This window comes from Tenrec ecaudatus, chromosome 1 (genome assembly GCF_050624435.1).
Source record: "Tenrec ecaudatus isolate mTenEca1 chromosome 1, mTenEca1.hap1, whole genome shotgun sequence".
NCBI classification, from domain to species: Eukaryota; Metazoa; Chordata; class Mammalia; order Afrosoricida; family Tenrecidae; genus Tenrec; species Tenrec ecaudatus.
The window spans coordinates 120,914,137-120,936,951 of NC_134530.1; the positions used below are offsets into that span (position 1 = coordinate 120,914,137).

The window sequence follows — 22,815 nt, forward strand, 5'->3', positions numbered from 1 at the left end:
TGAGAGCTGTGCTTTTTTACTTTGCCCTTTGCCTAAAGCGGGCAACCAAACAACAGTCAGTTGCCGTCGACTCTGTTTCAACTCATGGTGACTACAGGTATGTCAGAGCAGTTTTGTTCTCCATAGAATTTTTAGCGTCTTCACTTTGCCGAAGTCTCCAGTCCTCTTTTGCTTAGCAGCAGAACACTTAGCTGTTTGTACCATCTAGAAATTCTTCCTTAAAAGTTTCTTATTTTCTAAATAATTTGAAATAACTGTATACAGTTCTATTTGGAGGTAGAGTTATTGTTTCTTGATGCTCAGTAGATAACTTGCTAAAGCTTAGCAGTCTTTAAGCCAAAAGAATAAAAAAACCTTCCTAAGAAGAATAGTTTATCTGGTTGTTTAAGTGGTTAAGTCTTCATTTGCTGAGTGAAGAATTGGGGCCTGTAAATCACCTGGCCTGCCCGCAGCAGAAAGATGCGGCAGGCTACTTCTGTGGAGATTGGGAAGTCATGGGGTAATTCTGCTCTGTCTTGTAATGTTACTGTTTTTTCCAAAGGGAAATAGGCAATCTTATTTTTTACTTTTCTAATGAATTTTTGCCATATCAGAACTTTTTACTGCTGTCGAACTAATTTTTTTAATGTTCGGTTAGAACAAATATTAAATAATAAAAAATTGGGTTTTATACTCTAATCTTATCTGGTCAAAATAGGTATGCTGTTCATAATAAGCATCTCTAGAAAAGGTATTCTTTAAGATTTAGTTCTTGGCGTTGAGCCAAAAAAAGATGCCAGTTCATATTCCAGAGTCTTGTGAAGCAGAAACTCTGTTTTTCTAATACTTCTTTGTATACTCGAGTATAAACCGACACCAATAGCAGCCCAGGTACCTAATTTTACCACAGAAATTGCATTAAAAGTGTGCTGAAAAAACTCGGCTTATACTCAAATATGTATGGTAACTTAGCTTACTACATATATAATAAACAAGTGGGTAGATTGAGACGTGGCTGGAGCTGAGGAAGTTAGATGAGGATTTTAAAAAGCTAGGTGATATATGAAAAATTACTAACAAGCAAACATTAATAACAAACATCTGAGTTTAAGAAAAAGTTAGCAGACCAGAATTTCAAGAGTTCACCATTTGAATACTAACATTTTGATTTTATCTGCTCATACAACAAGATTTGTTGTTTCATTTTAGGCAGGAATATAATTCAGTCAGTGTGAGTGTTTATTTTCTACCTGCAATTATAATTGAACGTGAGCAAACAAATTGTTATGAGTAACACAGTTAAAATAGACTTGCTCTCTTAATTCAGCTGTCCTCAGAGAAACATTTTTAAGAGCTGCTATTTTAATATATGTATATTTGAGGGACACCTTGAAGGCCATCAATTCTTTTCATTTTTAAGCATTGCCAACTAAACAGCAAATGAAAATTTCTCACTGAAAACATAGCCATTTGTATAAACATTGATAGAGCAGAGCCATAACTAACATGCATGCTTTCAGTGCCTTGGCCAGGCATGTGAACATCTGGCCATTGGCCCACGTTAGACCAGTGAAAACTCATCAGTACAGCTAATATCACATGCCCACCAAAGAGAACCAGTTCCTACCATCAAGGTAGAGGTGGATTGTTTGACTAAATATAGCAGGCTAGGTTGTAGGCTACCGTATATACTCAAATATAAGCCGACCCGAGTATAAGCCGAGGTAACTAATTATTACCTGGGAAAACCAGAAAAACTGATTGACTTGAGTATAAGCCTAGGGTGGGAAATGCAGAAGCTATTGGTGAGTTTCATTAATCAAAACAAATGAAAATAAAATTACTAAGAATTGAGACATCAGTGGGGTAATGTATTTAAATATTTATTTTAAATAAAAACATAAATAAAAGGACAAGTCATTTAACATTAGTAAACCAGCACAGTAAGTGGAAAATAGGTTCAAAAACAATAAGGTATCCCAATGCAGAGCTTCAGCTGGTGTGAGGTCTTCATAGACGCTGTCCTCACTGAGATCGCCGTCATCACCATCACTGCTGTCATTTTCATACAAAGCACAGTCTTCACTGCCATCCATAGCATTACTAATACTACCACTGACCCATGTATAAACCGAAGCCCAGTTTTTCAACACATTTTTTGTGCTGAAAAACTTACACACGAGTATATGTGGTAGGTTAAAATTTGGTACCTTGTCCTTGGATCTCCTTTTTGACTCCTTTTGAAGTTCTGATTTTTAGTATTTTCTGCTTTTCAATTGAGATTGTTTTGTATTTTTTGTGTGGATGAAATCTGGGATATGGAGACAGTATCTAGATTGGTGTGGTGGGAGAGGTTGGGGGGAAATGAGTTGAAGGAAGGAAGAAAATGTTATAGAGTTGATTATGGGGATGATTATACAGCTCTTCTTGAAGTGATTTAACTTTTAAATAGTATGATTTATGGATTATGTGTCAATAAAACTTAAAAATGACCAAACAATTAAAAAATCTATTGCAGAAATAGTTCACACATGAGAATCACAGGGTTCCTTTATGAGTTTTATTATTCCTCCCTCTTCTCCCATCCCACCCTCCCAAGGCAGACAATTACCTACTTTCTGTCAGTAAAGATCCTTTTGCATTCTTCTAGAATTTTATCTTAATGAAATTGTGTATTATGTATTCTTCGGGGTCAGGGGGCAAGGCAATCTAGCTGTTTTCATTTACCATAGTTTTTCAGAATTTATCCAGGATATTATATATTTTAACACTTCACTTATTTTTAATTCTGAATTTCATGTATGTATATATCACAGCTTGTGTATCTGTGTTTTTATGGGTTGTTTCCAAGCTTAGACTATTACAAATTAAGCGGTTAGGAATATTTGTTTACAAGTTTTTATTTGGTTATATTTCTCTCTAACTCATTGTAAAATGAGGGATAATAATTCGTTAAGGTTTTAATTTGCATGTTCCTGATTGCTGATTATGTTGAGCATCTGCTGTGTTTTTTTTAACCATCTATAGGTCTTCCTTGGTGAAGTATCTGTTAAAATCTCTGTTCATTTTTTTCAAAGTTAATATGTATTCTTATTGAGTAGATTCATTATCTATGGGATATGTGAATTGCAAATATTTTCTTGCATTCTTTAGCTTTTATTTTTATTTTTGTAACAATGTCCTTCCATGAGTCAAATTCCTTAATTCTGATTAGGTCTGTTTTGTAAGTTGCTTCCGGCACCCTTTTATGAGACCTGCTTGTTTAAATCAGTGCGCCAACGATATTCTTTTGTGTTTCTCTTAGAAATCTTACAGTTTCAGATTTTGCTTTTAGATTTATAATTCATCTTGATGTGTGGTGAATGATTATGTCTTGAACTCCCCCTAATAAGGATATGTAATTGTTCCAGCACAATTTATTGAAAATTATAACTTTTTCCACTGACGTGACTTTGATCTTGCCCTAATTCATTTGTCCATTTACTTGAATATATAAATGTACTTCTAGTCTTCGCTTTTCTGTTCTGTTGTCTGACCATGTCTGTCAGTGTGGCGGTTCTACTATGAAACTGATGCTTTTTGCTAAGTCTTGAAATCAGGGAGGGATACTCTTCAACTTGCCTCTTGCTTTTGAAGTTTGTTTTAGCTCTGGAGGTATTTTACTTTTCTATATGAATTTTAGAATCAGCTTGTTAATCTCTACAAAAATATCTTTGGGGATATCTGAATGCAGTCACATTGAATCTTGGACCAATTTAAGGAGAATTAACTTTTTTAAGTACTTAATGATCTGTCTCATGATGCACAAGGTTTATATTAATCTACTTAGATAAGTGGTTCTCAACCTTCCTAATGCCACAACCCTGTAATAGTTCCTCATGTTGTGGTGACCCCCCCAACCATAACATTATTTTTGTTGCTACTTCATAACTGTAATTTTGCTACTGTTATGAATCAGGCGACCCCTGTGAAAAGGTCATTTGACCCCCAAAGGGGTCATCGTGAACCACAGGTTGAGAACCGCTGACTTAGATCGTCCCTAATATTTAGCAATATTTGTAGCTTTTAGTGTATAGGTCTTTATACCTTTTGTTGTTTTGTATGTAAGCACGGTACATATTTATGCTAATATAAAATAGTTTCCAATTGTTTATTTCTAGTAGATAGAAATAAAATCGAGGATTTAGTATAGATCTAGTGTACTGCACCCCCTTGTAAAATTAGTGTCAGCTGTAATTCCTCATATATTTCTCTTTTGATACATTTGTCTATATTTGAAAGCAAGAGAGTTTATTGGGCCGTGTTTCTCTAGTATATTGGAAAAAAACTATTATTTAGTTGCATTCACTAACATGACTAACAATGATGTTGATAGCCAACACAGAAGGGGGGAAAACCCTCAAATTCTTCAATATTTTGAATTCCTTACTACACGGTACCATTGTAATGGTATATAAAGAGTCCTAGTGGTGTAGTGGTGATGCATTGAACTGCTGACTTCAAGGCCAGCAGTTCAAAATAACCCTTTCTGTTCTTGTAAAGATTTACATTCTCAGAAACTTACAGGGGCAGTTCTACCCTGTCCTATGAGTTGGCATCAACTTGAGGGCAGTGAGTTTGGCTTGGTTTTGGTCGTGGTATTATGAGATCTGCAGTGATGGCATGCCTGTTACCCTCTATGGTTCTTGTAGTTGAACCTGCCAGACCTGTATTTCTTGTGGTAGATATGAATAGAAACTAGTTATAGGTATTTACTGGTTCCCTGGAATTTTATTGTCTAACCACACCCACAATAGAATAAATCATCATAAACTTTATTTTATTTAGTAGCTAAAACTAAGATGTCTCAGTTTTGGGGGTTTTTATGTGTGGTTATTCATTTTCCTTTGGATGCTGCTCAGACCAGGAAAAAAGTTGATTATTCATTTTGATGTAGTTACTAGAGTTTTTAAGAAAAACAAAACTAACCTTGCTAAACTCATGGGAGAGAGAGAGAAGAGAGAGTGAAAGGTCATGTGCTGAGACCATGCATAGCACAACTGTTAAACACTTAACTGCTAACCAAGGGATTGAGACTTCCAAAACCTCTTGGGAGCTCCAATTGAAAAAAAAGCTTATAGGGTTCCATAAAGCTTGTTGTTATTTTTAGGTGCTATCTAGCCAGATCTGAGTCAACGCGACAATATGCGCAGTAGAATAAGACACTGTCCAGTCCTGTACCATCCTCACAAGTGTTCCTATACTTGAGCCCATTGTTACAGCCATTGTGTGAATCCATCTCATACACAGCTTACCTCTTTTTCGCTGCCCTACTACTTTTACCAAACATGAGGTCTTTCTTCAGGGACTGATTTGTCCATGTCTAAAATATATTAGATAAATATCCCCATTCTTGCCTCTAAGCAGCACTCTGGCTCTACTTCTTCCAAGATTGACTTTTTCGTCCTTTTAGCAGTCCATGGTATTCAATATTCTTGCCAGCACCACACTTCAGACACATTGATTCTTCTTCATCTTTCTTATTCACTTTTCAATTTTCACGTGCATTGGAGGTTATTGAAAATACCACGGCTTGGGTCAGGCACAGCTTAGTCTTCAAAGTAACAGTCTTGCTTTTAAAAATTCTACTCTTCTTGTGCAGTAGATAGGCCCAGTCAGTGTGTTGTTTGTTCTCTTGACTACTGCTTCCATGAGCACTGATTGTGAATCCAAGCAAGACAAAGTCCTCGACAGCTTCAACCTTTTCTCCATTTACCATGATATGACCATGACCTATTACTCCAGTTGTGAGGGTTTTGAGCCTTTTTACAGTGAGTAATCCATACTGAGGGCTACAATCTTTGATCTTTATCAACAGGTGTTTCAAGTCCTCCTCACTTTTCAGCAAGCAAGGTTGTGTCATCTGCCTAACACAGATTGTTAGTGAGTAAGCCTTCCTTCAATCCTGATCCCCCATTCTTCATGTACTTGAATACATTCAGATTGTACCCAGCATCTGATTATTTGCTCAACATACAATTTGAATAAATATGGTGAGAGGGCACAACTTCATTCAGGTCTTTCCTAATTTAAACAACGCGGCATTCCCTTGTTTTGTTCTCAACAACTGCCTCTTGATCCATGAGCATGAGCACAGTGAAGAATGCCCATTCTTCCCAAGGCTCTCCATAGTTTGTTATGGTCCACACAGTCCAATGTGTTTGCATAGTCATTACAACACAAGTAAACATCTTCCTGGTATCTCTGCTTTCAGCCAAGATCAATCTGGCATTAGCAATGATATCCCTAGTCCCACATCCTTTTCTGAATCTAGCCTGAACCTTTGGCAGTTCACTATCAGCCTGCAGCTGGGTCACCTTTCTTGGGAATCGGTACAAAAATGAATCTCTTCTACTTACTTGGTCAAGTAGTTGTCTTCCAAATTTCCTGACACAGATGAGAGAGTCCTTCCTGTACTTCATCACTTTGTTGAAACATTTCAGTTGGTATTTCATCAATTCCTGGTGTCATGTTTTTGGCTAATGCTTTCAGTGCAGCTTGGACTTCTTCCTTCAGCATTATTGATTCTTGATCATATGCTACCTCCTGAAATGGTGGAGGGTTGATTAGTTCCTTCTGGTACAGTGACTCTGTGTATTCTTTGCATTTTGCAATACTTGCTGCATCATTTAATATTTACCCATAGAATCTTTCAATATTGCAACTCAAGAATTGAGGTTTTTTTAGAGTTTTTTTCAATGCAAAGTATTCTGAGCATGCTCTTCCTATTTGTTTTTCTAACTCTGGGCCTTTGCACATTCCGTTATAATATTTTGCTTTGTATATCTGTAAAGAGAGTGAAATTGAGGTTGAGGGAGATTGAGGTTAATTAATTGGTTTGTTGATTAACATTAAGGAATTGACTTATAAGGTTGTGGCAGCCATCAAATTTGAGATATCTAAGGCAAACTTTCAATGTAGAAACTCAGGAAAAGGTGGATGTTACAGTCTCGAGTCCAAAACATGTAAAGCAGATAGGCAGGTGGGAATTTCAAACAGGGATTCTATGTTACAGCCTTCAGGCTGAATTCCTTCTTTTCCATGAAACCTCAGTGAGTTCTCTGAAAGCTATATGCTGACTTGATGAAGTCTTCCCAAGAATAATCTTTTTTTATTTAAAGGAAAATGATTGTAAATGTTAATATGAAAGATCAAAACGAACTCACCGCCACTGAATTGTTTGTAAGTCAGTTGATTCTGATTTACAGGACAGAGAACTGCCTCTGTGGGTTTCTCAAACAGTAGATCTTTATGGGAGCACAGAGACTTACCTTTCTTCTGCCAAGTTGCTGGTGAGTTTGAACTGCTTAACTTGTGGTTAGCAACCCAATGTATAATCCATACTTCATCTCCAAATAAGGATTACAGAGTCATGCTTATTGCTTATCATGCATTTTTTATGAAAAGTAAGTACTAATACGTTTGTGAACTGACCTTTTTAACAAGTGCCTCAAATGCCATTGTTGCCAGCTGTCAGTTGACGATTTTATTAAATACCTTCAATTTTAAATACAACTGTTGTTGTTAGTTGCCCTCCTGTGACACCTCTTTTTCAAGGAGACAATATTTCATAACACATAATAAAACTGCCTGGTTCTGTGCCAACTTTATAATTGTTGGCATGTTTGAGTCTATCGTTAGGGCCATTCAGTAGTATATTCGAACCTAATAGGTTTATCTTCCACCACCGTATCAAATAATATTCTCTTGTGATCCATGGGGTTTCATTGGCTAATTTTTGGAAATCAATAACCAAGCCTTTCTAGTGTGAGTAGCCTGAATTAGCATTCATTTGTGGATGCTGGGGTCTAACTGGCAAAGGATGCCTGAAAGAAAAAGCGATTCTCTGTCTTCTAGGAGGTAAGACCAGGGTTTCTTTCAGGCTAGATAAAATACTTTTAGTTTTGATCTTGTGCTAAAATTATAAGCCTAAGAATGCAACTTGCTTTTCCTCTTGAGGTTTCAATTGACTCCTACAAAGAAAAATAATGTTTGAGCTGGCTTTTAAAGAATGAGAAGGAATTGATGCTCTAAAACGAGTATAAGTTGCAGCATTAAAAGGGCTTGAACTTGCGGATGTTTGTGTGTAGCGTGTGGTTTTATACCAGTGGAAATGCTCACATCCTGGAGCAATAGTACGTAGATGCGTTTGTGAGGGTGACTCCCAAGTGGGAGCTTGATATATCAGAACAAGTTGGACTAAATGCTACAGCACATGGGAATTTTGTTCTCAGAAAGGTTTCTATCAGATTTGCAGTGTGAAACGATAAAGATCCTGTTGGCACTGTGTAGCTTCATGTTAGTCAAGAGAGATTTTTAAAAGTAGGCCTGTTAGAATGTATAGCTGTTCTAATCTGGAGGAAATGAGGATTATAAGCCAAAATTCATGCAGAGGAAGAAATCTTTATTATGCAAATAATACAGAGACAACTTCTACCATCTTTGACAATTGTTGATGTAAGGCATCTCTTTTTGAAAAGGATGATGGCAACATGTACACATGTGCTTGACACAATGGTTATATGGATTGTTACAAAAGCTGTAAGAGCCCCCAATAAAATGACTATTTAAAACAAACAAACAAACAAATAAATAAATAAATAAATACAGTTTCTTGTTTAGATCGTGTCTAAATAGGTAGTTTTGCCATAATTCAAAATGGATATAAAGGAACTAGTAGATTAACATCATTGCACTTTTTAAATATTATCCTTGATAGCTGTCAATTAGTTCCAACTCATAAGGGCTTTACATTGCTATACTTGAGACCATTGCTGGACTTGATTGCATTAAAGGGGAGAGGTCTTGGTCTCTCTCTCTCTCTCTTTCTCCCTCTCTCCAACCCTCAACTTTAACAAGGGTGCTGTAGTTCTCCTGGGACTATCTCATTTTATCTGCCGTGGACTCGATGCTAACTCATAGCAACATTATAGGGCAGAATAGAACTGCCCCTGTGAGTTTCCGAGACTGGGAAACGGGAGTGGAAAGCTCTTTGTACTTTCTTTCTTCCGTGGAGCAGCTGGTGGTTTTGAACTGTTGACTTTGTTCACTGCTTATCTCATAACCACTGTGCTACCAGGTCTCTTCTTCTAGAGACTTAGTCACTCCCAATAAAATGTACAATCTCCTCATCCTTGTAAGAAGCATTCTGTTATATTTCTTCTTAAGATGTGTTCTTTCTTTTGGCAGTGCATATTATAGTCAATATTGGTCACTAATGTCATAATTCAAAGGCATCACTTCCTTCAGTCTTCCAGATTTATTGTCTAACTTTTGTATGCATATAAGGCAACTAAAAAGGCTCTGGTTTGAGTCAGGCATACTTTAGATCTCAAAGTGACACCTTTACTTTTGAACATTTTGAAGAGGTCTTTTACAACACATTTGCCTTATGTAGTAGGTTGTTGGATATCTTGACTTGTTTTTATGAGCATTGATTGTGGATCCAAGTAAAATGAAATCCTTGACAGTTCAATCTTTTCTCCATTTATTATTATGTTGTTTATTGGTCCTGTTGTGAGAATTTTTTTTAAACGTTTTTATTAGGGGCTCATACAACTCTTATCACAGTCCATACATATACATACATCAATTGTATAAAGCACATCTGTACATTCTTTGCCCTAATCATTTTCTTTTCTTTCTTTTTTTTCCCCCTTTTCTTTTTTACATTTTATTAGGGACTCATACAACTCTTATCACAATCCATACATATACATACATCAATTGTATAAAGCACATCCATACATTCCCCGCCCCAATCATTCTCAAAGCATTTGCTCTCCATTTAAGCCCTTTGCATCAGGTCGAGAATTTTTGTATTCTTTATGTTGGGTTGGAATCTATACTGAAGGTTGTAGTCCTTGATCAGCAAGTGTTTCAAGTCGACTTTGGTTTGAGCAAGCCAGGTTGTTAATGTGCACATCTCAGGTTCTCAATAAGCCTTCCTCAAATCATGATCTTCTTCATATATTCCAACTTTTTGTATTATTTGCTCCCCATGCAGACTGAATAAGTATATTGAAATGATGCAACTCTGATATACACCTTTCCTGATTTTAAACTGTATAGTATTCTCCTGTTCTATTTGAATGGCTGTCTCTTGAGCACAGTGAAGCATCCTTTCTATTTTGTATAAATTGAAGATATTTAATATATAGCTTTCAGAAAAGATATATAAACTAGAGAAAAATATTAGACTATAAAATTGATATCATTTTGGTAAAAGAAGTTAAAAGTATAAAGTCCAGTATTTATTTCCTTCTTACAAAGAGCTTTGCTTCCATTTTTTATGTTCATAGCCAGTGAGTTAGTTACAAGTTTGTTGTGCCAACCTGGCCGATAAACACATATGGCGTTAATTGAAGGGCTGAGCAATAAATGGCTTGGTGAGCCTCGCCTTTCGAGTTCTCAGGTCTCATGCTTTCTGATGGCCGGACCAGCGTGCAGCGGCCTTAGCCTTTTCCCTGCTTTAGCTCGCAAGGCTCACTTCCTGCAAGACATCCCCAAGGAGAAGCCACATGGACCTACACCGATGCAGCCCTTGGTGCTGGAGCAGCCGTGTGGAGAGGCCTGCCAGTGCTGAGATGCTTACAAGTTCATTGATTCGGCTTTCCTCCTGCAGTTGGCATTAGTGTGTGTTTTGTGTGATGGAGGAGGACTTTGTGGATTGGTGTCGGACAGATGGGTTAATGTTGGACTTGTGGGCTTGGTCAGCACTGGGTTGGGATGTTTTCTTGATGTGCATTTAACCATTATATAAAACTCTCTTATACATGAGTTTCTGTGGATTTGTTTCTCTAAAGTACCCAGACTAACACAGCCAGTTAAAAACATGTAGCAGCAGCAAAAGATGCACCTTCTCTTAAAACCCAAAAATGAGAGGGTAGAACTGCGCCTGTGAGTTTCTGAGACTGTAACTCTTTGCAGGAATAGAAAACCTCCTCTTTCTCATGAGGAGTGGCTGGTGGTTTTGAACTTCTGACCTTGCAATAAGCAGCCCAATACCTAACCATTATGCCATCAGGGCTGGAAAGCTATTGTTGTAAACATTTTTAACTATCTTATTCTTTTGAAAATTTATATCTTAAGCGTATCTATTTTTTCTTCTAATTTGTGTTTTAAACGTCATCTGTGTAGAAACAGAAGATCATGAAATGCTTTTTGTCTAGAAACAAAACCACCTCAAAAATACATAATAGAAATAGGGTATGTTGAGGGAGTTTACAGTGAGTGAGATTAAAATAGATTGAAGTAGACATGGACACAGGAATATTATAGTATCATGAATTCAACAGATGTGTTTAAATTGTTTAATCTGTTCTACAGAATGTATGGCTTTAAGAAGGAAGACAGATAGGCATTTCCTGGGTTATGAATTGATTCCAATCCTAACACTTTATATCAAATTTGTATTTGTTAGTCCAGAATAATTAGATTTGGGTCATACCTAACACCAGTTAGTTAAATGACTCTTAGTATATAGCCTTTCTATACATAAAAAAAATTAGAGAAACATTTCTTATAAACTAAAACTTCCTTAATGTCATATAGTAATTATAATGTTTTGGTGGACAATGCATTGAATGTACCTCTGGTTTTTAATATAGACTTTACACAGATTGGCTCATAACTGCCAGTTGTAAGTAAGTGGACACTCATTCTGGAAGCTGCTTGTATTTTACTTGTTAGGAGTCTGTTGTTAGGTGCCATTAGGTCAACTCTGAACCTAAGCAACCCCTTAAAAACCAACAATAACAAAAGGTTGCCTGGTTCTGTGCCATCCTGACAACCATTTCTATGTTTGAGCCCTTTGTTGTTGCTTTTTTATCAATCCATCCATCTGTGGACAATCTCCCACTTTTTTTCTGGCCTTCTGTTTTACCAAGCATGATTTTCCTTCTCTAGTCATTGGTCTTTCATGAAGACAAGTGCAAAATAAGTGAGTCAGTCTTACCATTTTTTATTTTCCACAAACACCGTTCAAATGCGTCAGTCCTCTTCGGTCTGTCCCTTGCCTTCAGATTTCATGTGCACACACTGTCTTTGGGAACACCGTTGGTTTTGCCCTGTAGTCATCAAAGTGGCATCTGTCCTTTTGTGAGATTTAAAAGATCTCTTGAACAAGGAAATAGTGCATGTTTTAAATCAGGATTATATACTCTCACCATACTTGTTCAGTCTAGATGCTTCTAGCAGATTATCAGAGAAGCTGGGTTATAGGAAGAAGAATGCAGCTTCCAGATTGGAGGAAGGTTATTAATCTGAGATATGCAAATGACCCAACCTTGCATTGTTGAAAGTGAAGAGGGCTTGAAACATTTGCTGATGATGCTCAAGGACTGCCGCCTTTGGTGTGAAAAGACGACCAAGATCCTTACAACCGACCAGTCGGTGACATCATAGTACATGCAGACAATGTTAAGTTGTCAACCATGTTGGCTTGTTTGGATCTATAATCAATGCTCATGGAAGTTGCAGTCAAGAGATCAAAAAATGTGTTGTTTTAGGCAAATCAGCTGCACAAGACCTCTTTTAGAATTTTGAAAAAGCAAGAATGTGCCTGACCCAAGCCATACTGTCTTCCATGGCCTCATATACTTTTGAAAGTTGGACATTGAATAAGGAAAACAGAAGAAGGATTGTGGCATATGAATTGTGGTGCCGGAGAATGTTGATATTACCATGAACCGCTAAAAGGAAAAACCAACCTGTCATGGGAGGAAGTACATGTAGAGAGTGTTCCTAAGCAGTAAGATGGCAAGTCTTTATCTTAAATATTTGGGCATATTTTCTGGAGTGACTGGTTCCTCAAGAAGGACATCATGCTTGATAAAGTGAAGGGGCAACCCAAAAGAGGAAAGCCCTCAAGGAATGAATTGCCCGTGGGCTGCAATAATGGACTCAGGCACAGGAACAATTGTAAGGATGGCACAGGACGTGGCAGTGTCTCATTCTGTTGTGCACAGGATAACTATAACCAACTTGATGGCACCTCACAACAACAACTTGCTATAGATCTGCCCTTGACTTCTGGACTCTTGTTTCTTATGAGTGCTGATTGATCCAAGAAAAATGAACACTTTTTCTCCATAATTTATCTTGATGTTGTTGGGTTCAACTGTGTAGATCTTTGATTTAAAATTATTTAAAAATTTAAATAGAAGCTTGACTAAATGCACCCTAAGGGAAAGGATAGAACAAACATGCCGAATTAGAAATGGCATAAAAAAAGCTGATATTTATAGTGAATCTTGAAGGGAAAATCCTATTTTGACTTTATTGAAGGAAAAGCTGGAGATGACAGATATGTGAGCAAAAATATTAAGTACAGAAATGTACATTGTCAGTGGTAAATAGCAAGTAAAATCTTACTACTGGTTTATTAGGTATGGCGGAAAGGACCTAGTTTTGCCCTGAGTAAAAATAACCTTTGTCCTTGGCTCCAGAGAAATAATCAAGCTTCTAAGCCATATCTGAGCATATATGCTGGCAAGTGGGGACTGGACAGACCACAAAAGACTAACTTGCAAGGCCAATATTATCTAACCTCAAGAAGCATGAGATTTACTCACCATGTAGGATTGGCCATTAAAAACCTGGACACAAAGGTTTATGAGAACATCTTTCCAGGAGGGTAATGTGAAATGAGAAGCTTCATTCTGGGAACATTTACACGTTTGCCCTGTGCTTGCCTGCCCCCCACTCCCTCGCCTTTTTGAGTTGAGCAATTTGATTATAATAGATCTGTAGTTGGCAAGGTATGCTTTGTTAATTCTGTGAGTCATTCCAGAGACTCAGTGAAGTGAAAGGGTCAGTGGAAGCCAACAGGTCAGAAAGTAAGGTCATGTGGACTTCTCTGCTGTTACTTATTTGGCAGTCTGAAAAATGATGTGCTTCTTGTGTAAACTCTACCCTATCTTCTGAGTGCCTGGGCACAAAGAGAGTAAGTACCAAAGTATGACTGGTGATGAAGATACAGAAGTGGGAATGTAAGAATTAGATTAACCTCCACATTCTAGGTGCTGAATTTATGCTGAGCCTTACAGTGCGCTCGGTTCGCGAACTTTTTGATTCCTGGGGTCCTCTGCATTCTTGAAAGTTACTGAGACACCTACAATAATTGGAGTGGAGGAAAAACACTGTGTAATGATTAAACAGTCTGCTGCTAACCAAAATGTTGGTGGTCCAAACTCCAAAAGAGAGAGGTTTGGTAATCTACTGTAAAGGTTATGTACAACCATGGAAATCTGGTCCATCAGTTCTGTTCTGTCCTACCGGGTCACTCTGAGTTGGAATTGATACCAGGTAAAGAATTTTTTTTTTTTAGGTTGTCTGTATGTAGGAAGCCCTAGTGGCAGTGCTGGGTAAGCACTGATTGTTTTTAACTAAAAAGTCAGCAGTTCAAACCCACCAGGTGTTCCATGGCAGAATGATCAGACTGTCTGTTCCCATGACGTTTTACCAAGCATTGGAAACCCCAGGTAGGGTCACTGTGGGTCTTGTATGTGGGGTATGTATGTGATAATTCCCATAGTAGAAATTAAAATGGGGAATTTAAAACTACTGAAGATAATTTATTACACATTAATATAAATGTTCTAATGAAAGTAATGTTTAAAATAAGTTAATGAAAAGGATGGCATTGTTTCTAAAATTTGCATATTTCATTCATGTGAAGCTTAATAGAAAACCCCTAGGTTTTCATATCTGTTGTAAATTTAACCTGCTATGCTACTTTGTCTTAGTTGACACATTTAGAGTACTCACATTTATGGACAGTTATTTTAAAATGGAGGAGCATTTTAATAATTTTTAAGGTAATTGTGAATTCTTTGAAATTCCTAAGTGGTAGTTACTTAAAGACTACCCACAGTATAGAATCTGGAACCATACCTCTGAAATGAACCTCTGATTACCTGAGCCACTGAAATCTAGTAGTCTCTCTAAATTTCAAATGCATTGGTTATTCGGAATATTAACTCACTGTGTAATACATTTCTTCCAAATCTTGACACATATCTTTGTAAAATATGAAAACATCACATTTGTTAACACCACCAGCAATCTTAATAGTAAAAAAATGTGTGAGTGTTGGAAAGCTGGTAAGGAATAAAAATGACGACAAGTGCACATTTTCCAGAATTTTATTTTTCACTCGAAAGCTTAACTTCTATCAGTTAATTTCCTTGAAGTGGTAAGATCATTTTGTTTATTTTCAAGAAAATGCTTGTCAGATTACTAAATTTGAATAGCTATGATTTGTTCTTTACTTGTTCTTTTTGGTAAAAATATTTTCTATTAAAGAGGTAGTTCTTCTCATCTCTTAACTATCACACAAATGGTTTTCCTGGAGAAACCACAAAATTTGGTATGCAGGAGGGTGCTTCAAGAGTATTTCTCTTTTATCATAAGTAATATTAGAAGTATGAATAGCCAGGATTTAAAATTAGTGTGTTATTGCATGAAACAGGTCTTTAGTTGAAACAAGTTTTTTCTTTCTCTAACTGAGAATGCATGGGATTGAAGTGAGTGTTTTCATAATTTTGGTACCACTGCTTTGATTTGCGCTAAGATATAGGCAGTGCCATTGCGTTTATATCCTTAATGCCAACAAAATAAAGACAGATCAAATGTTGTTATGAAAATAATTTGGAATTTGAAGACCCCTGAAAGGTTCTTGGGATTTCAAGGGATCTGTTGACCACATATTAAGATCTGCTAATCTATAGTAATGATGAGAGAGGAGAAAGCAGATAAATTCAAAGTTGTCACCAGGATTCAAAATGGACATAATGTAAACGTTGAGTTACAATTATAACTAATAACGGGAGCATATATCATTCTAAAACTGTCACGGAGAGTAAAAATGACGCCGTTTACGGAAGCTGAATGTGCAAGCTGTACTAAAGGCATCAGTCAACAACAGGACTTCAGTCATTGGCAGAATTCCAATTGAAATCTTCCAACAAGCTGATGAAGCCCTGGAAGCAGCCAGTCTAATGTGCCAGGAAATTTAGAAGACAGTTCCGTGGCCACCTGAGCGGAAGAGGTTCATATTTGTACTTATTCCAAAGAAAGGTGACCCATTAGAATGCACATATTATAGAACAATATCATTAATATCACATGCAAGTAAACTTTTGCTGAGGATCATCCAACAATGGTTACAGCAGTACATTGACAGGGCCAGATTCAGAAGAGGACATTACGACAGATACCATTGCTGATGTCGAATGGATCTTGACTGAAAGTAGAGAATTCCAGAAAGATGTTTACTTTTGTTCTATTGACTATATGTTCTATATGACTATGTAAAGGCATCTGACTGTGTGGACCATAAAAAAAAACTATGGATAGCGTTGAGAAGAATGGGAATTCCAGAACACTCATTGTGCTCAAGTGGAACCTGTACAAGAGGCAGTTTTTGAGAACAGAACAAGGGAATACCTCATGTGAGTCAGGGTTGTATCTTCTGCCTGTACTTTACTCCAACTGTCTGCTGAGCAAATCATCAGAAAAGCTAGGTTAAGGAAAGCCAAACTCCTCGCAACTGGAACAATAAGCAGCATCATGGTAAATGGGGACAAGATTGAAGTTGTCATGGATTTTGGTCTTGCTTGGAACAAGAGAAAAAATGATGCAAAAAAGAGTACCTAGATTGATGTAGTGGCTACAGCAATGGGCTCAAATGTAAGAACACTTTTGCAGGTGGCACAGGACTGTGTGGTGTTTCATTATGAGTCAGAACTGACGACAACCATAACAACAACAAAAGTGAACATGTCCTACTTGAGCAAATGAGCAGTCTAAAGTTATTTATTAAAAATGATATATTGAAAAAAAATAAAAATGATATATTGTCCTTTTTTAGATGATTTTTTTTCAATATTAAACTGGGTGTGAAACTGGGCAATGTCAAATTCCAGGTGTACACATCCTTCATTTTACGTACTTCCACACTCATAGCCTTTATTTGGAGTATGTACCATAGATTTTATAGATTGCATGGAATATGGATATGTGGTATTTGATATCTGTTTTGGGATATGGAGACTAAAGAAAATATATGGTTGCATTGAGTTTAGGCAGCATGACTGAATACATTTGTAAATTGTTTCAGATAGGGAGATTTGAGAAGACAGATAAGGGGTTCATTTGGAGGCATTCTGAGCTTGAAATCAAGCACATTTTAAGTGCAGGCATATAGCAGGAATTTAGAAGTATGCAACCGGCTCTCAGAATCAAGGTAGACAGGCACACTTGGAAGGCATTGAATTAGCTAATTGGAAGAGCCAAATTAATACAAAATACAGGAGTGATAGCTTGAGAATGAGATTAATTGAAGGGGGTATCTTAGAAATGAGTTGTAGTTAAAGTCCTAAAGGACTTGGTAATTATGAATTGATGGAAAGGATGAAATTTGTATAGCCATCCCCCTTCATTTCATACTTAATTTATAAAATTTCTGTAATTTTTCATATAACTTAATTTTATTTTCTTTAATTCTCATGAAATTTTGTACTTCTTTATGTTAATCAAGTGAAATAAGTATATCTTAATTTATCACTATTTTATAAACGAGACCATTGAAACAGCTTAAGAATTTGTTGTGGATATTGTAGCAATCGAATGGTAGATTTGTGACCAAAATTCAACTTTCTTCTTCATAATATGTTTCTCTCCTCTCACTTCCTTCCTCGTTGTCTTTAATATTCTACTCCTGCTTAATCACATCTCGACATTTTTGGATGGAGAAGTGACCATTGAAATATAGATGCTTTAAGAATTTTTAAGTTTTATTGACATATTTCACATATCATACAATTCAATAGTTTAAACGTTAAAAACAGTTGCGTAATCACCACAGTTTTACAATATTTTCTTTCTGGTGCTCATTATTAATTTTGGTTCCCTGAAATGTAGATGCTTTTAAATTATACTTTTGATCGAGATGTTATTTTTAATAGTATCAAATGTGAGATGTGATTGAGCTAAAAATAATTTTCATTTATGAAGTGTTTAAATCATAGACATTAAATCATGAATTTTCAAATTATACTTTGGATCTATAGTGCACTTTGATAAAATATGCTTTAGGAGTACTTTTAGATTGTGTTAAGACCTTTTACAATTGTAGATATAAATCTGGTAACTTATGTCACTCAGTAAGTAGAGAGCTGAAATCCTCACAGCTTTCAAAGCTATCAGGATAAGCAGAGTTGGAGAATACTGGCAGTACTCAAAATTTGGGGGTAAGGAATCAAACCTTACGTGATTTTCTTTTATTGCTCTCTACAGGTCTAATAAAAACCATTTATTATATATGTTTTAGTTAGCTCATAAAACTATGTGCTCGGGGTATTTAGATTTATGTAGCTCTGGTATGAGAAATGGAAACATATGGGAAAATGATTTTTTTTAACATCTACTTTCTCCCTTAGCTTTCGTAATTCTAGTGCTGAGTAGGAGACTTTAGTGAAACATCAAGGGATTAAAATTTATTTGGTTTACATGTTATATTTGATGGACTTACAATGATAGCTGTTTTTCAAGATTGCATGCTTGCTTTTTTGAACAAGCTTTACATGGGCGCTTCAAAACTTTGAGGGAAAATGGAACTAAAATAATAACCATTTTTCCATGCACGTTTTTAATCCTTCATGTATTAAAGTCAGATAAGCTCTGGGCCTCCAACTAATAGGCAAAATGACTTGCTGTCTTTGAGTCACCAGTGTAAAATACTAGGTCTTTATTCCTAGTAGATATTTAGTAAACTGATGTTGAAGTGATTAATTTTAAAAAAACAAGCTACATGATCCTCTAATAAACCCATAAGTAGATGTGTAGCTAGATATGGGAAGGAGAATGGAACAAAACCCACAAACATAAGAGTGTATTTCTACGTACTTATTTACCTATGCTTCAAATGTATTCGTGAATATAGCGGAGCATAGAGGACACAGGTAGGAGCACATCGCCATTCTCCGAAGACTTTGAGGGATGAGGCACTAGATCTGCGAGCTTAACAGGCCAGTGGTTTGATTCCAACCTGAACACAGATGCCTCAAAAGAAAGGCTTGGTAATTTTAAAATCTCTGTAGCAACTTTTTGTTTTGGTTTGGTTTTTGTTTCTCAATTTGTTGGTGGACCTTTGAGTCCTTTGAACGTTCTGGTTATTTTAAATTGAAGCTCTTACAGAATATGTGTACATGTTTTTTGAAGGACGTGTACCTCATTTCTCTTGGATATAATCATAGCATGGAATTGCGAGTCATAGAGGAAGCATGTAAGAGAGGATTCAGAGGAAAGAGATGGCGGGGAGTAATTAAATAGACATTTTTTGGACAAGAAATAAAGCACTTCCCAAATTACAAATGCTAATATTCTATAGATTTAGACATCTTCATGTCAATATTCATCACACAAATCTTGATAATGAATACTTGGTCCATAGTGCTTTCACTGGCTGCTTGTTAGAAGTAGATTGTCAGGCATGAGAGTGGATTGCTGGGCCTTCCCTGCTCTCCCAACTCCCAGCTTGTCTTAATCTGCATGCTTTGCTGAAGCTTCTGTTCAGCACCATAGCAGCACACAGACTTCCATAGACAGATTGGTGGTAGCTGTATATGAGGTGCATTGGGCAAGAATAAAATATAATTCTCCTGTATGGGAGGCAAGAATTCTATCATTGAACCACTGCTGCGTTTTGAAGTTAAAAAGGAATTTTTGGCACTATGACTACAATGTTGAGGGGTTAAAGGGTATGTTTGGTTTAAGCATGATTGGATTTAAATGTTCTAAGTGATCTTTTCCTATTTAATTGTTTTCTTTTTTGTGGATTAGTTTTGTTTTCTGGCTGGGTAGATTCAGACTTTGTCTTTGCAGCCAATTTTCTCAGAAGGATTCCTGTGTCAATTCTTTGGACAAAAAAAGACAATAGTAAGGTTCAAGCTACATCAATTACATGTCGATTTCTAGGACTGGCTACTCTGGCCTATGTGCCATCATCATCACTTGGTTAGACTATTGGAATAGCCTCTGTATCACATAGCTACTAGTGTAACAAACAAAACCACGTGCATTAAAACAATAATCGTTTGTTCTTTTCCAAGAGTTTGTGTATACTGGGCATTTCTAATGCTGGTCTCATTTGGACTCACTTATGCAGCTGCATTCAGCTGGTGGCTAAACTGGTCTGGTGTGGCCACTGTGGCTTCACTCAGATGTTTGGTTCCTCAGCTGTAATGACTGGTACAGCTGGGGTGAATTGGTTCTCTTTCACACAATCTCTCTCTCCACATGGTCTCCCTCATCCGCCAGGATCACTGTCTAACAGAATAGCCAGAACTAATTTACATAGCAGTTGAATTTTCAGTAGCAAAAACAAATGTTGTTAGGCCTGTACTTGGAATTCCCAGAGCATCACCAAAATGTCACTACTACTAAGAAAAGGCTTGTCCAGAGAGTATTCCATGACAATGTGAATTCATGGAGGCAGATTCAGTTGAGGCTATTTTGTCACAACCTGCCATAGATTCTTAACTGGTCCCACTTGCTCTCACCCTCAAAATCTACTCCGCACCAAAAGTCAGATGGTACCACTTCTTTGGGTAAGTCCCACTCTGACACTACAAAGCTTCATAGGATCTGGATTTAACTGAACAGGGGTTTATTTTTTATTTTAAACAAATAGTTTAAAAGTCTAGGACTTGTGCCACAGTTCAGGAAGGCCATTAGGGAAGTTCTGCTGAAACCTCTGTTCAGCACCACAGCAGCACACAAACTTCCAAAGTCAGTTTGGTGGTAGCTGTACACAAGGTGCATTGGCCACAAATAAAATAAGAGTGTCCTGTATGGGAGACAAGGCTCAAGCCTTTTCTGCTTGCTCTCCTATCCTTAAATTGTTGTTTTGATATTGCTTGCCCATCACTGTCACAGATGGCTGTTAGGTGAAATCTACATTTCACCCAACACCAACATCCCCCATCTCCCCAGAAATGGAGAAGTAAATGCTTACCCACCGAATCCTGAACTTCTTGATAAGAATTGCCATATGTCTACTTCAGGCTGAGTGAGTCTGGTGAAGTGAGAATTTTATCTGTGCTGTTTGCCGCATATAATGGGAGTTTTCTTAGTAAGGAGACAGGATAAAGGGAGGGTAGATATTATCTGGGTAGCCAGAGTATCTGTTTTAGTCCAAAGAGCTGTACTATTTCTAGGAAAGCATACTCAGTCCTCCCTATAGTCATTGTGAGGCTTAGCAATTATACAAAAGTGTTTCCAAAACTTTATGGAAAAATGAAATTAAAACACAAAGATAATTTTCCACAAATGTTTTTGAAGCCTCCTTGTATAACCAGGAACCCTGGTGGCATAATGATTTATACTTTGGGTTGTATTATTATTTTTAAGAAAAGAATACATTGTGGCCTGTAGTTGTATGATTACTGTATATGCTTCTTCAAACTATGTTTGGTTTACATGGCTTTTAGAATACTGGAAAGAATCAAAAGCCAAACACGTTTTGGTTTCATAGCTATTGACAGCTGGTGTTTTATTGGTTTCTTTGCTTTCTGTTGCTGAGCACTCTTCCTTGAGATATAGACAGCTCACCTTGGGTGACATAAGAAATGAAGAGGAGATGTACTCTGCCAATATTCCTAATTTAGGAAACATATTACCCAGTAATCAATGCAAGTCAATACGAACAAGATATAATTCAAATATAGAGAAATGAGTGTTCCAGATGGCTTCTGTAAGAAAGGCAGTCCAGGGTAAAAAAGCATCAAACTAAGAGTCAGGAGAGCACTCTGCTAAATCTAGTCATGTCACTGATTTTTCTTGGTAACCTGCTTTCCTCCAAACCAAAGTTAGGAGAGTTCTACGGTATGACCTTTGAAATCCCTCACAGCTAAAACAGCATTTGGATTATCATACCCACTGATTTTGATGGGGCCACTAACATTTTTTGGCATCTGTCAGGTCAGAATGGTGCATATTTCTGAAATGTAGAAAGGAACAGCCTTTTCTCTTCTTCCCTGGGAACTCGGCCAGTGAGGAATAAACATCCTTCCCTGTCTCCCTAATTGAAGCACTTGGTTACAAGGGACAGGCTTTCCCCTTCATTTTGTTCTTTGAATCAAGTCTTGTTCTTATTTCATATTTTTCTTAGGTTTATTATGTTTGTTGATGTGTACTAAATTGAAAAATACCACTTTATATTTTTAGCAAGCAGAATTTAATTTTTCATATATAAGTATAATTATAAAATACATAGTTTTATATATCTGACATATTTGACAAATGATGTGGTCTAATTAGAGTGGAATGTATAACTTCATCCCTTATGTTGTGTTGACTAAGAATAGCCTCGTTGTATGGAAAAGAAGAGTGTTAAATATCAATTTTACTGTTGGGTTTCCCTGAATTGCCAGTAGATTGAAAATAGGGGAGCCCAAGTAATTTAAGTGTGACTCAAGAATTCTGAATCAAATAATATAATAGACAAATCATTACAAAATTACTCTGTCATAATTAGGCCCTGCCTATTTAGTTCAATCAAGAAAAGAAAAACTCGTTTACGTAAATTGTACTTCATATAACACAAAAGACAGTCATTTAATCTGTAACTTGTTATAACTGCAATTTAGCAAGCAAATTGGAAAGAAATGAGAGTTGAAAATAGTCAAGGCAGAGTCCTTGAAAATATTCACTCCCAAAACAGCCGTTTTCAAATGACACTTTTATATGTAAATTAGCATATCGAATTTGATATTTAGATGAGTGTTCTATGTA

The 22,815-nt window shown here is 36.7% G+C and overlaps 1 protein-coding gene across 1 annotated transcript in view; it reads left to right on the top strand.

Annotated features, from left to right (window-relative positions):
- The window catches only part of PKN2 (protein kinase N2), a 132,901-nt gene that overhangs the window by 22,715 nt on the left and 87,371 nt on the right, over positions 1–22,815 (top strand). The gene's annotated exons all lie outside the window — the stretch shown is intronic.